The sequence below is a fragment of the Stenella coeruleoalba genome (assembly GCF_951394435.1).
Source record: "Stenella coeruleoalba genome assembly, chromosome: 5".
In the NCBI taxonomy this organism is placed as follows: Eukaryota; Metazoa; Chordata; class Mammalia; order Artiodactyla; family Delphinidae; genus Stenella; species Stenella coeruleoalba.
In genome coordinates this window covers 35,281,514-35,292,154 of record NC_137150.1, presented here as the reverse complement: position 1 = coordinate 35,292,154, position 10,641 = coordinate 35,281,514, and positions in this window count along the sequence as shown.

Below are 10,641 nucleotides of genomic sequence, written 5' to 3'. Positions count from 1 at the left end.
GTCTTTCCACTTCCTTGCCTGAGGCGTGCCAGAGCCCCCTTCGCATAAAGGGCAGACCACACTGGTCACGAAGATCCAAACAAGGTCCGGGAACGGCATCCACAGTGCCTGCAGGCATGCAGCATTTGCCCAGAAGCCTTAGTCAAAGCAGTGGCTTGACGCGAGGGTGCTGGTTCAGGACTCCTAGGACTCCTGGGTCCTCACCACCTCGCATGGAAAAACACTGTGTACCCAATGTGTACCCAATTCTTAGGGGACCCAACCAAATACAGGTACCTGGGCCCTTCGGATCGTTTCTCTGCAAGAAGAATGAAAGGCGACACTCTGCTCCCTTCGCTGCCCGTCTAGACTGCCGAGCTTTCAAAAGTCCTCCCCAACACAGGCCTAGCAGGTCTTCGGTGTTATGTCAATGATCCCCACGGCTGAACCACTGCTGCTATGAAGAGACACTGTGTTTACGGTTCATGCTGGGAACACTTCCCTGCCGCCCCTCTCTCTCTCTCTCCCTCTCTCTCTCTCTCTCTCTCTCTCTCTGCCAAGCAGAAGGTCGACTTCAGAGGCAGCCTGACAAACGTACAATTTGCCCCTGAACGCTACCCCGGGTTTTGTAAGACACAAGGACAGTTTGGCCCATCCCCGGGAATTACGTCATTGAGGCCATTCAGCCCACGCAGGACTACCCTGGTGCCAAAGTCTTATCAGCGAAGGTCCAGGGTGCTGCTTGAGTCTCTTTCTGTTGGTCAGAAACTACAAGTGCATGTGCTGGGTTCAATTTTGATATTGGTTACCTAAAGCCAAGAGCATTATTTTCCCGGCGGGAGAGCTGAAAGTGCGGCCTCAAAGTGTCCTGAGAAACAGTGCGGTTCCTCGTGTTCTCTTCACAAGTAGAATGGCTATGTGCGGGGAAAGGGAGTTTGCCTAGAGAAACACTCTGTTTACTACACCGTGCAGGAGGCCTCCGGGCGCCCTCTATCCATCAACGGAACACTCTACTGTTCCACAACGACCCAAGTGAGGTTCAGGTATTCCCTCCACGAATACCTGACGCGTGCAGAGGTTTTCCAGGAAACCTTAGGCGAGTAGTGCATTGAAGTTAGTATGCCTTTCCTAGGGTCCCCGCTGCCTCACCACGTCCCTTGGAAGAACACTGTGTACCGAGACTCTTCTTGGCCCCCTGAGCACCTTTCCGCTGTCAAAGTCCTCCGGATCACCTCTTTGAATGCAGACTGAGAAGCGACAAAGTCTCCTCTTTGCTGTAGAGCTAGATAGCCACGACATTCAAAAGTGCCCCTGAACAGAGGTGTAGAAGGTCCTAGGTGGCATGCCAGGGGCTCTCACTGCTGACGCTGAGGAGCCATGTGAGACACGGTGCGTAGTGTTCATTCTGGGTGTACTTACCTACCGGCTCTTCCTGGCAAGCTGTAACTCGACCTTTGATGCAGTCTGGAAAATGGACAGTTTCCCCCCCGAACACTGCTAGGCTTTTGGCAGGTTCAGGGAGCACCTAAATCTGATACCTAGCACCTTTAAGAGTTCATGCCATTCGCACAGCGCACAACCAACTCCCTGGCTACAAACCTATTCAGAGAAGGTGCCACCGTCCTCCTGGGGTCCCCTTCGGTTCCTGAGAAACTATACGCACGTGGGCTGTGTGCAACTCTGAGACCGGGACCCTTAGAGAACTGTAGTACCTCCCAACGGGAAAGAAGGATCGTTCAGCGTGAAAGCTGCCTGAAATACAGTGCTCTGTCAGTCCATTCTTGCATGCTGGAATGTCTTTGGAAGGAAAGTGGAATTTTCTTGAGAGCGGTGGTTGGGTTTCCACTTCCATTCCTGGGGCATCCCAGAGCCGCCTTTACACAGAAGGAACACGACACTGAGCGCCAAGCTGAAGGCAAGGTCCAGGAATTGCATCCACAAATGCCAGGCAGGCGTGCAGCATTTCCCAGGGAGCCCTACTCAAAGCAGTGGCTAAACGCTAGTGGGCTTTTCAGGACTCCTGGGACTCCCGCGCCCTCACCACGTCTCACGGCAACACCATGTGTACCGGTTGTCACGTCTTAGGCGACGTACCGACGTACAGGCACCTAGGCCCTTCGCATCGTCTCTTGGAACGAAGAGTGAATTCAAGGCAAAACACTGCTCTCTTTGTGGCACCGTTGGATTGCCCATCTTTCAAAAGTCCTCCCGAACACGGGTCTGGCAGGTCTTAGGTGGACCGCAAGCGGTCCCCGCTGCTGAACCAGGACGGCAATGAAAACACCCCCTGCTTAGCGTTCGCACTGGGAACACGAAGCTGCCCTCGCTTGCCAAGCAGACCGTCGACTTTAGGCGCAGCCTGACAAACGGACGTGTTGCCCCTGCAACACTGCCTGAGCTCTGGTAGGATACAAGGACACTTTTTGGCCTCACCTAAGGAATTACGTCGGTCACGCCTTTCAGCTCCCTGTGTGCCGAAGTTTTATCAGGGAAGGTCCAGGGTGCTCCTTGAGTCTCTTTTCGCCGGTCAGAAGCTACACGTACGTGTGCTGCGTCAAGTCTGACCGAGGGGCCTAATGAGAAAAGCATTATTTTCCCAACGGGAAAGCAGGACACTTGCGGCCTCAGATTTAAGTGAAAAACAGCGTTGTTGCCCGTGCCCTCTTCACAGTGGTAATGCCGAGTGATTGAACGGCAGGTTTCCTAGGCTAACAGACAGTTTCCTACTCGTTACAGGAGGCCTCCAGCAGCCCTTGTTCACATAACGGGAAAGCCAGACCTGTCCCCCAGGCTCAACGTAATGGCAGGGTTTCCACGCACGACTTGACGTGTACAAACGATTTCCATGAACCCTTAGGGAAAGCAGCGCATTAACGCTGGAATGCTTCTCCCAGGACTCCCTCTGCCCCACCATGTCCCTTTGGAGGAACACTGTGCACTCAATGACTCCCGTTGACCGATTGAGCACCGTTCGGCGACTCAGGTACCTCCGGATCACCTCTTGGAACGCAGTGTGAAAGGCAGCAAACTGTTGCCTTCGTTGGATAGAGAGATTGACAAGTCTTTCAACTGTGCCCCGACCCGAGTTCTGGAAAGTCTTCGGTGTGATGCCAGTGGCTCTCAGGGCTGACCCTGAGCTGCAATGTAACAAGCTCTGTGCTGACTGTTCATTCTCCGCTTACATACCTGCCGTCTCTCCCTGCCCAGCAGAAACTCGACTTTACATGCCGTCCGGAAAACGAACGGTTTCCTCCTGAAGCCTGCTAGTCTTTTGGCAGGTTCAAGGACACCCAGATCTAGCTAGCGCCTTAAAACGCCTATGTCACTCGGACAGTGCTCATCTCCCTGCGCAAGATATTATTCTGAGAAGGTACCACAGTGCTTCTTGTGTCTCTTCTGGTGCTTGAGAAACCACACGTACATGGGGCTGCGTTCAACTTTGATGCCGGGACCTTAGGAGAAACGTTGGATTGTCCCTAGTTGAACGAAGAATCCTCGTAGCCTCAAAGGTGCCTAAACACAGCGTTCCGCTAGTCTTCCCTTGCATGCTGGAACGTGTGTCAAAGGAAAGGGTGCTATGCAAGAAAGAAGAAAGGTCTTTCCACTTCCTTGCCTGAGGCGTGCCAGAGCCCCCTTCGCATAAAGGGCAGACCACACTGGTCACGAAGATCCAAACAAGGTCCGGGAACGGCATCCACAGTGCCTGCAGGCATGCAGCATTTGCCCAGAAGCCTTAGTCAAAGCAGTGGCTTGACGCGAGGGTGCTGGTTCAGGACTCCTAGGACTCCTGGGTCCTCACCACCTCGCATGGAAAAACACTGTGTACCCAATGTGTACCCAATTCTTAGGGGACCCAACCAAATACAGGTACCTGGGCCCTTCGGATCGTTTCTCTGCAAGAAGAATGAAAGGCGACACTCTGCTCCCTTCGCTGCCCGTCTAGACTGCCGAGCTTTCAAAAGTCCTCCCCAACACAGGCCTAGCAGGTCTTCGGTGTTATGTCAATGATCCCCACGGCTGAACCACTGCTGCTATGAAGAGACACTGTGTTTACGGTTCATGCTGGGAACACTTCCCTGCCGCCCCTCTCTCTCTCTCTCCCTCTCTCTCTCTCTCTCTCTCTCTCTGCCAAGCAGAAGGTCGACTTCAGAGGCAGCCTGACAAACGTACAATTTGCCCCTGAACGCTACCCCGGGTTTTGTAAGACACAAGGACAGTTTGGCCCATCCCCGGGAATTACGTCATTGAGGCCATTCAGCCCACGCAGGACTACCCTGGTGCCAAAGTCTTATCAGCGAAGGTCCAGGGTGCTGCTTGAGTCTCTTTCTGTTGGTCAGAAACTACAAGTGCATGTGCTGGGTTCAATTTTGATATTGGTTACCTAAAGCCAAGAGCATTATTTTCCCGGCGGGAGAGCTGAAAGTGCGGCCTCAAAGTGTCCTGAGAAACAGTGCGGTTCCTCGTGTTCTCTTCACAAGTAGAATGGCTATGTGCGGGGAAAGGGAGTTTGCCTAGAGAAACACTCTGTTTACTACACCGTGCAGGAGGCCTCCGGGCGCCCTCTATCCATCAACGGAACACTCTACTGTTCCACAACGACCCAAGTGAGGTTCAGGTATTCCCTCCACGAATACCTGACGCGTGCAGAGGTTTTCCAGGAAACCTTAGGCGAGTAGTGCATTGAAGTTAGTATGCCTTTCCTAGGGTCCCCGCTGCCTCACCACGTCCCTTGGAAGAACACTGTGTACCGAGACTCTTCTTGGCCCCCTGAGCACCTTTCCGCTGTCAAAGTCCTCCGGATCACCTCTTTGAATGCAGACTGAGAAGCGACAAAGTCTCCTCTTTGCTGTAGAGCTAGATAGCCACGACATTCAAAAGTGCCCCTGAACAGAGGTGTAGAAGGTCCTAGGTGGTATGCCAGGGGCTCTCACTGCTGACGCTGAGGAGCCATGTGAGACACGGTGCGTAGTGTTCATTCTGGGTGTACTTACCTACCGGCTCTTCCTGGCAAGCTGTAACTCGACCTTTGATGCAGTCTGGAAAATGGACAGTTTCCCCCCCGAACACTGCTAGGCTTTTGGCAGGTTCAGGGAGCACCTAAATCTGATACCTAGCACCTTTAAGAGTTCATGCCATTCGCACAGCGCACAACCAACTCCCTGGCTACAAACCTATTCAGAGAAGGTGCCACCGTCCTCCTGGGGTCCCCTTCGGTTCCTGAGAAACTATACGCACGTGGGCTGTGTGCAACTCTGAGACCGGGACCCTTAGAGAACTGTAGTACCTCCCAACGGGAAAGAAGGATCGTTCAGCGTGAAAGCTGCCTGAAATACAGTGCTCTGTCAGTCCATTCTTGCATGCTGGAATGTCTTTGGAAGGAAAGTGGAATTTTCTTGAGAGCGGTGGTTGGGTTTCCACTTCCATTCCTGGGGCATCCCAGAGCCGCCTTTACACAGAAGGAACACGACACTGAGCGCCAAGCTGAAGGCAAGGTCCAGGAATTGCATCCACAAATGCCAGGCAGGCGTGCAGCATTTCCCAGGGAGCCCTACTCAAAGCAGTGGCTAAACGCTAGTGGGCTTTTCAGGACTCCTGGGACTCCCGCGCCCTCACCACGTCTCACGGCAACACCATGTGTACCGGTTGTCACGTCTTAGGCGACGTACCGACGTACAGGCACCTAGGCCCTTCGCATCGTCTCTTGGAACGAAGAGTGAATTCAAGGCAAAACACTGCTCTCTTTGTGGCACCGTTGGATTGCCCATCTTTCAAAAGTCCTCCCGAACACGGGTCTGGCAGGTCTTAGGTGGACCGCAAGCGGTCCCCGCTGCTGAACCAGGACGGCAATGAAAACACCCCCTGCTTAGCGTTCGCACTGGGAACACGAAGCTGCCCTCGCTTGCCAAGCAGACCGTCGACTTTAGGCGCAGCCTGACAAACGGACGTGTTGCCCCTGCAACACTGCCTGAGCTCTGGTAGGATACAAGGACACTTTTTGGCCTCACCTAAGGAATTACGTCGGTCACGCCTTTCAGCTCCCTGTGTGCCGAAGTTTTATCAGGGAAGGTCCAGGGTGCTCCTTGAGTCTCTTTTCGCCGGTCAGAAGCTACACGTACGTGTGCTGCGTCAAGTCTGACCGAGGGGCCTAATGAGAAAAGCATTATTTTCCCAACGGGAAAGCAGGACACTTGCGGCCTCAGATTTAAGTGAAAAACAGCGTTGTTGCCCGTGCCCTCTTCACAGTGGTAATGCCGAGTGATTGAACGGCAGGTTTCCTAGGCTAACAGACAGTTTCCTACTCGTTACAGGAGGCCTCCAGCAGCCCTTGTTCACATAACGGGAAAGCCAGACCTGTCCCCCAGGCTCAACGTAATGGCAGGGTTTCCACGCACGACTTGACGTGTACAAACGATTTCCATGAACCCTTAGGGAAAGCAGCGCATTAACGCTGGAATGCTTCTCCCAGGACTCCCTCTGCCCCACCATGTCCCTTTGGAGGAACACTGTGCACTCAATGACTCCCGTTGACCGATTGAGCACCGTTCGGCGACTCAGGTACCTCCGGATCACCTCTTGGAACGCAGTGTGAAAGGCAGCAAACTGTTGCCTTCGTTGGATAGAGAGATTGACAAGTCTTTCAACTGTGCCCCGACCCGAGTTCTGGAAAGTCTTCGGTGTGATGCCAGTGGCTCTCAGGGCTGACCCTGAGCTGCAATGTAACAAGCTCTGTGCTGACTGTTCATTCTCCGCTTACATACCTGCCGTCTCTCCCTGCCCAGCAGAAACTCGACTTTACATGCCGTCCGGAAAACGAACGGTTTCCTCCTGAAGCCTGCTAGTCTTTTGGCAGGTTCAAGGACACCCAGATCTAGCTAGCGCCTTAAAACGCCTATGTCACTCGGACAGTGCTCATCTCCCTGCGCAAGATATTATTCTGAGAAGGTACCACAGTGCTTCTTGTGTCTCTTCTGGTGCTTGAGAAACCACACGTACGTGGGGCTGCGTTCAACTTTGATGCCGGGACCTTAGGAGAAACGTTGGATTGTCCCTAGTTGAACGAAGAATCCTCGTAGCCTCAAAGGTGCCTAAACACAGCGTTCCGCTAGTCTTCCCTTGCATGCTGGAACGTGTCTCAAAGGAAAGGGTGCTATGCAAGAAAGAAGAAAGGTCTTTCCACTTCCTTGCCTGAGGCGTGCCAGAGCCCCCTTCGCATAAAGGGCAGACCACACTGGTCACGAAGATCCAAACAAGGTCCGGGAACGGCATCCACAGTGCCTGCAGGCATGCAGCATTTGCCCAGAAGCCTTAGTCAAAGCAGTGGCTTGACGCGAGGGTGCTGGTTCAGGACTCCTAGGACTCCTGGGTCCTCACCACCTCGCATGGAAAAACACTGTGTACCCAATGTGTACCCAATTCTTAGGGGACCCAACCAAATACAGGTACCTGGGCCCTTCGGATCGTTTCTCTGCAAGAAGAATGAAAGGCGACACTCTGCTCCCTTCGCTGCCCGTCTAGACTGCCGAGCTTTCAAAAGTCCTCCCCAACACAGGCCTAGCAGGTCTTCGGTGTTATGTCAATGATCCCCACGGCTGAACCACTGCTGCTATGAAGAGACACTGTGTTTACGGTTCATGCTGGGAACACTTCCCTGCCGCCCCTCTCTCTCTCTCTCCCTCTCTCTCTCTCTCTCTCTCTCTCTCTCTCTGCCAAGCAGAAGGTCGACTTCAGAGGCAGCCTGACAAACGTACAATTTGCCCCTGAACGCTACCCCGGGTTTTGTAAGACACAAGGACAGTTTGGCCCATCCCCGGGAATTACGTCGTTGAGGCCATTCAGCCCACGCAGGACTACCCTGGTGCCAAAGTCTTATCAGCGAAGGTCCAGGGTGCTGCTTGAGTCTCTTTCTGTTGGTCAGAAACTACAAGTGCATGTGCTGGGTTCAATTTTGATATTGGTTACCTAAAGCCAAGAGCATTATTTTCCCGGCGGGAGAGCTGAAAGTGCGGCCTCAAAGTGTCCTGAGAAACAGTGCGGTTCCTCGTGTTCTCTTCACAAGTAGAATGGCTATGTGCGGGGAAAGGGAGTTTGCCTAGAGAAACACTCTGTTTACTACACCGTGCAGGAGGCCTCCGGGCGCCCTCTATCCATCAACGGAACACTCTACTGTTCCACAACGACCCAAGTGAGGTTCAGGTATTCCCTCCACGAATACCTGACGCGTGCAGAGGTTTTCCAGGAAACCTTAGGCGAGTAGTGCATTGAAGTTAGTATGCCTTTCCTAGGGTCCCCGCTGCCTCACCACGTCCCTTGGAAGAACACTGTGTACCGAGACTCTTCTTGGCCCCCTGAGCACCTTTCCGCTGTCAAAGTCCTCCGGATCACCTCTTTGAATGCAGACTGAGAAGCGACAAAGTCTCCTCTTTGCTGTAGAGCTAGATAGCCACGACATTCAAAAGTGCCCCTGAACAGAGGTGTAGAAGGTCCTAGGTGGCATGCCAGGGGCTCTCACTGCTGACGCTGAGGAGCCATGTGAGACACGGTGCGTAGTGTTCATTCTGGGTGTACTTACCTACCGGCTCTTCCTGGCAAGCTGTAACTCGACCTTTGATGCAGTCTGGAAAATGGACAGTTTCCCCCCCGAACACTGCTAGGCTTTTGGCAGGTTCAGGGAGCACCTAAATCTGATACCTAGCACCTTTAAGAGTTCATGCCATTCGCACAGCGCACAACCAACTCCCTGGCTACAAACCTATTCAGAGAAGGTGCCACCGTCCTCCTGGGGTCCCCTTCGGTTCCTGAGAAACTATACGCACGTGGGCTGTGTGCAACTCTGAGACCGGGACCCTTAGAGAACTGTAGTACCTCCCAACGGGAAAGAAGGATCGTTCAGCGTGAAAGCTGCCTGAAATACAGTGCTCTGTCAGTCCATTCTTGCATGCTGGAATGTCTTTGGAAGGAAAGTGGAATTTTCTTGAGAGCGGTGGTTGGGTTTCCACTTCCATTCCTGGGGCATCCCAGAGCCGCCTTTACACAGAAGGAACACGACACTGAGCGCCAAGCTGAAGGCAAGGTCCAGGAATTGCATCCACAAATGCCAGGCAGGCGTGCAGCATTTCCCAGGGAGCCCTACTCAAAGCAGTGGCTAAACGGTAGTGGGCTTTTCAGGACTCCTGGGACTCCCGCGCCCTCACCACGTCTCACGGCAACACCATGTGTACCGGTTGTCACGTCTTAGGCGACGTACCGACGTACAGGCACCTAGGCCCTTCGCATCGTCTCTTGGAACGAAGAGTGAATTCAAGGCAAAACACTGCTCTCTTTGTGGCACCGTTGGATTGCCCATCTTTCAAAAGTCCTCCCGAACACGGGTCTGGCAGGTCTTAGGTGGACCGCAAGCGGTCCCCGCTGCTGAACCAGGACGGCAATGAAAACACCCCCTGCTTAGCGTTCGCACTGGGAACACGAAGCTGCCCTCGCTTGCCAAGCAGACCGTCGACTTTAGGCGCAGCCTGACAAACGGACTTGTTGCCCCTGCAACACTGCCTGAGCTCTGGTACGATACAAGGACACTTTTTGGCCTCACCTAAGGAATTACGTCGGTCACGCCTTTCAGCTCCCTGTGTGCCGACGTTTTATCAGGGAAGGTCCAGGGTGCTCCTTGAGTCTCTTTTCGCCGGTCAGAAGCTACACGTACTTGTGCTGCGTCAAGTCTGACCGAGGGGCCTAATGAGAAAAGCATTATTTTCCCAACGGGAAAGCAGGACACTTGCGGCCTCAGATTTAAGTGAAAAACAGCGTTGTTGCCCGTGCCCTCTTCACAGTGGTAATGCCGAGTGATTGAACGGCAGGTTTCCTAGGCTAACAGACAGTTTCCTACTCGTTACAGGAGGCCTCCAGCAGCCCTTGTTCACATAACGGGAAAGCCAGACCTGTCCCCCAGGCTCAACGTAATGGCAGGGTTTCCACGCACGACTTGACGTGTACAAACGATTTCCATGAACCCTTAGGGAAAGCAGCGCATTAACGCTGGAATGCTTCTCCCAGGACTCCCTCTGCCCCACCATGTCCCTTTGGAGGAACACTGTGCACTCAATGACTCCCGTTGACCGATTGAGCACCGTTCGGCGACTCAGGTACCTCCGGATCACCTCTTGGAACGCAGTGTGAAAGGCAGCAAACTGTTGCCTTCGTTGGATAGAGAGATTGACAAGTCTTTCAACTGTGCCCCGACCCGAGTTCTGGAAAGTCTTCGGTGTGATGCCAGTGGCTCTCAGGGCTGACCCTGAGCTGCAATGTAACAAGCTCTGTGCTGACTGTTCATTCTCCGCTTACATACCTGCCGTCTCTCCCTGCCCAGCAGAAACTCGACTTTACATGCCGTCTGGAAAACGAACGGTTTCCTCCTGAAGCCTGCTAGTCTTTTGGCAGGTTCAAGGACACCCAGATCTAGCTAGCGCCTTAAAACGCCTATGTCACTCGGACAGTGCTCATCTCCCTGCGCAAGATATTATTCTGAGAAGGTACCACAGTGCTTCTTGTGTCTCTTCTGGTGCTTGAGAAACCACACGTACGTGGGGCTGCGTTCAACTTTGATGCCGGGACCTTAGGAGAAACGTTGGATTGTCCCTAGTTGAACGAAGAATCCTCGTAGCCTCAAAGGTG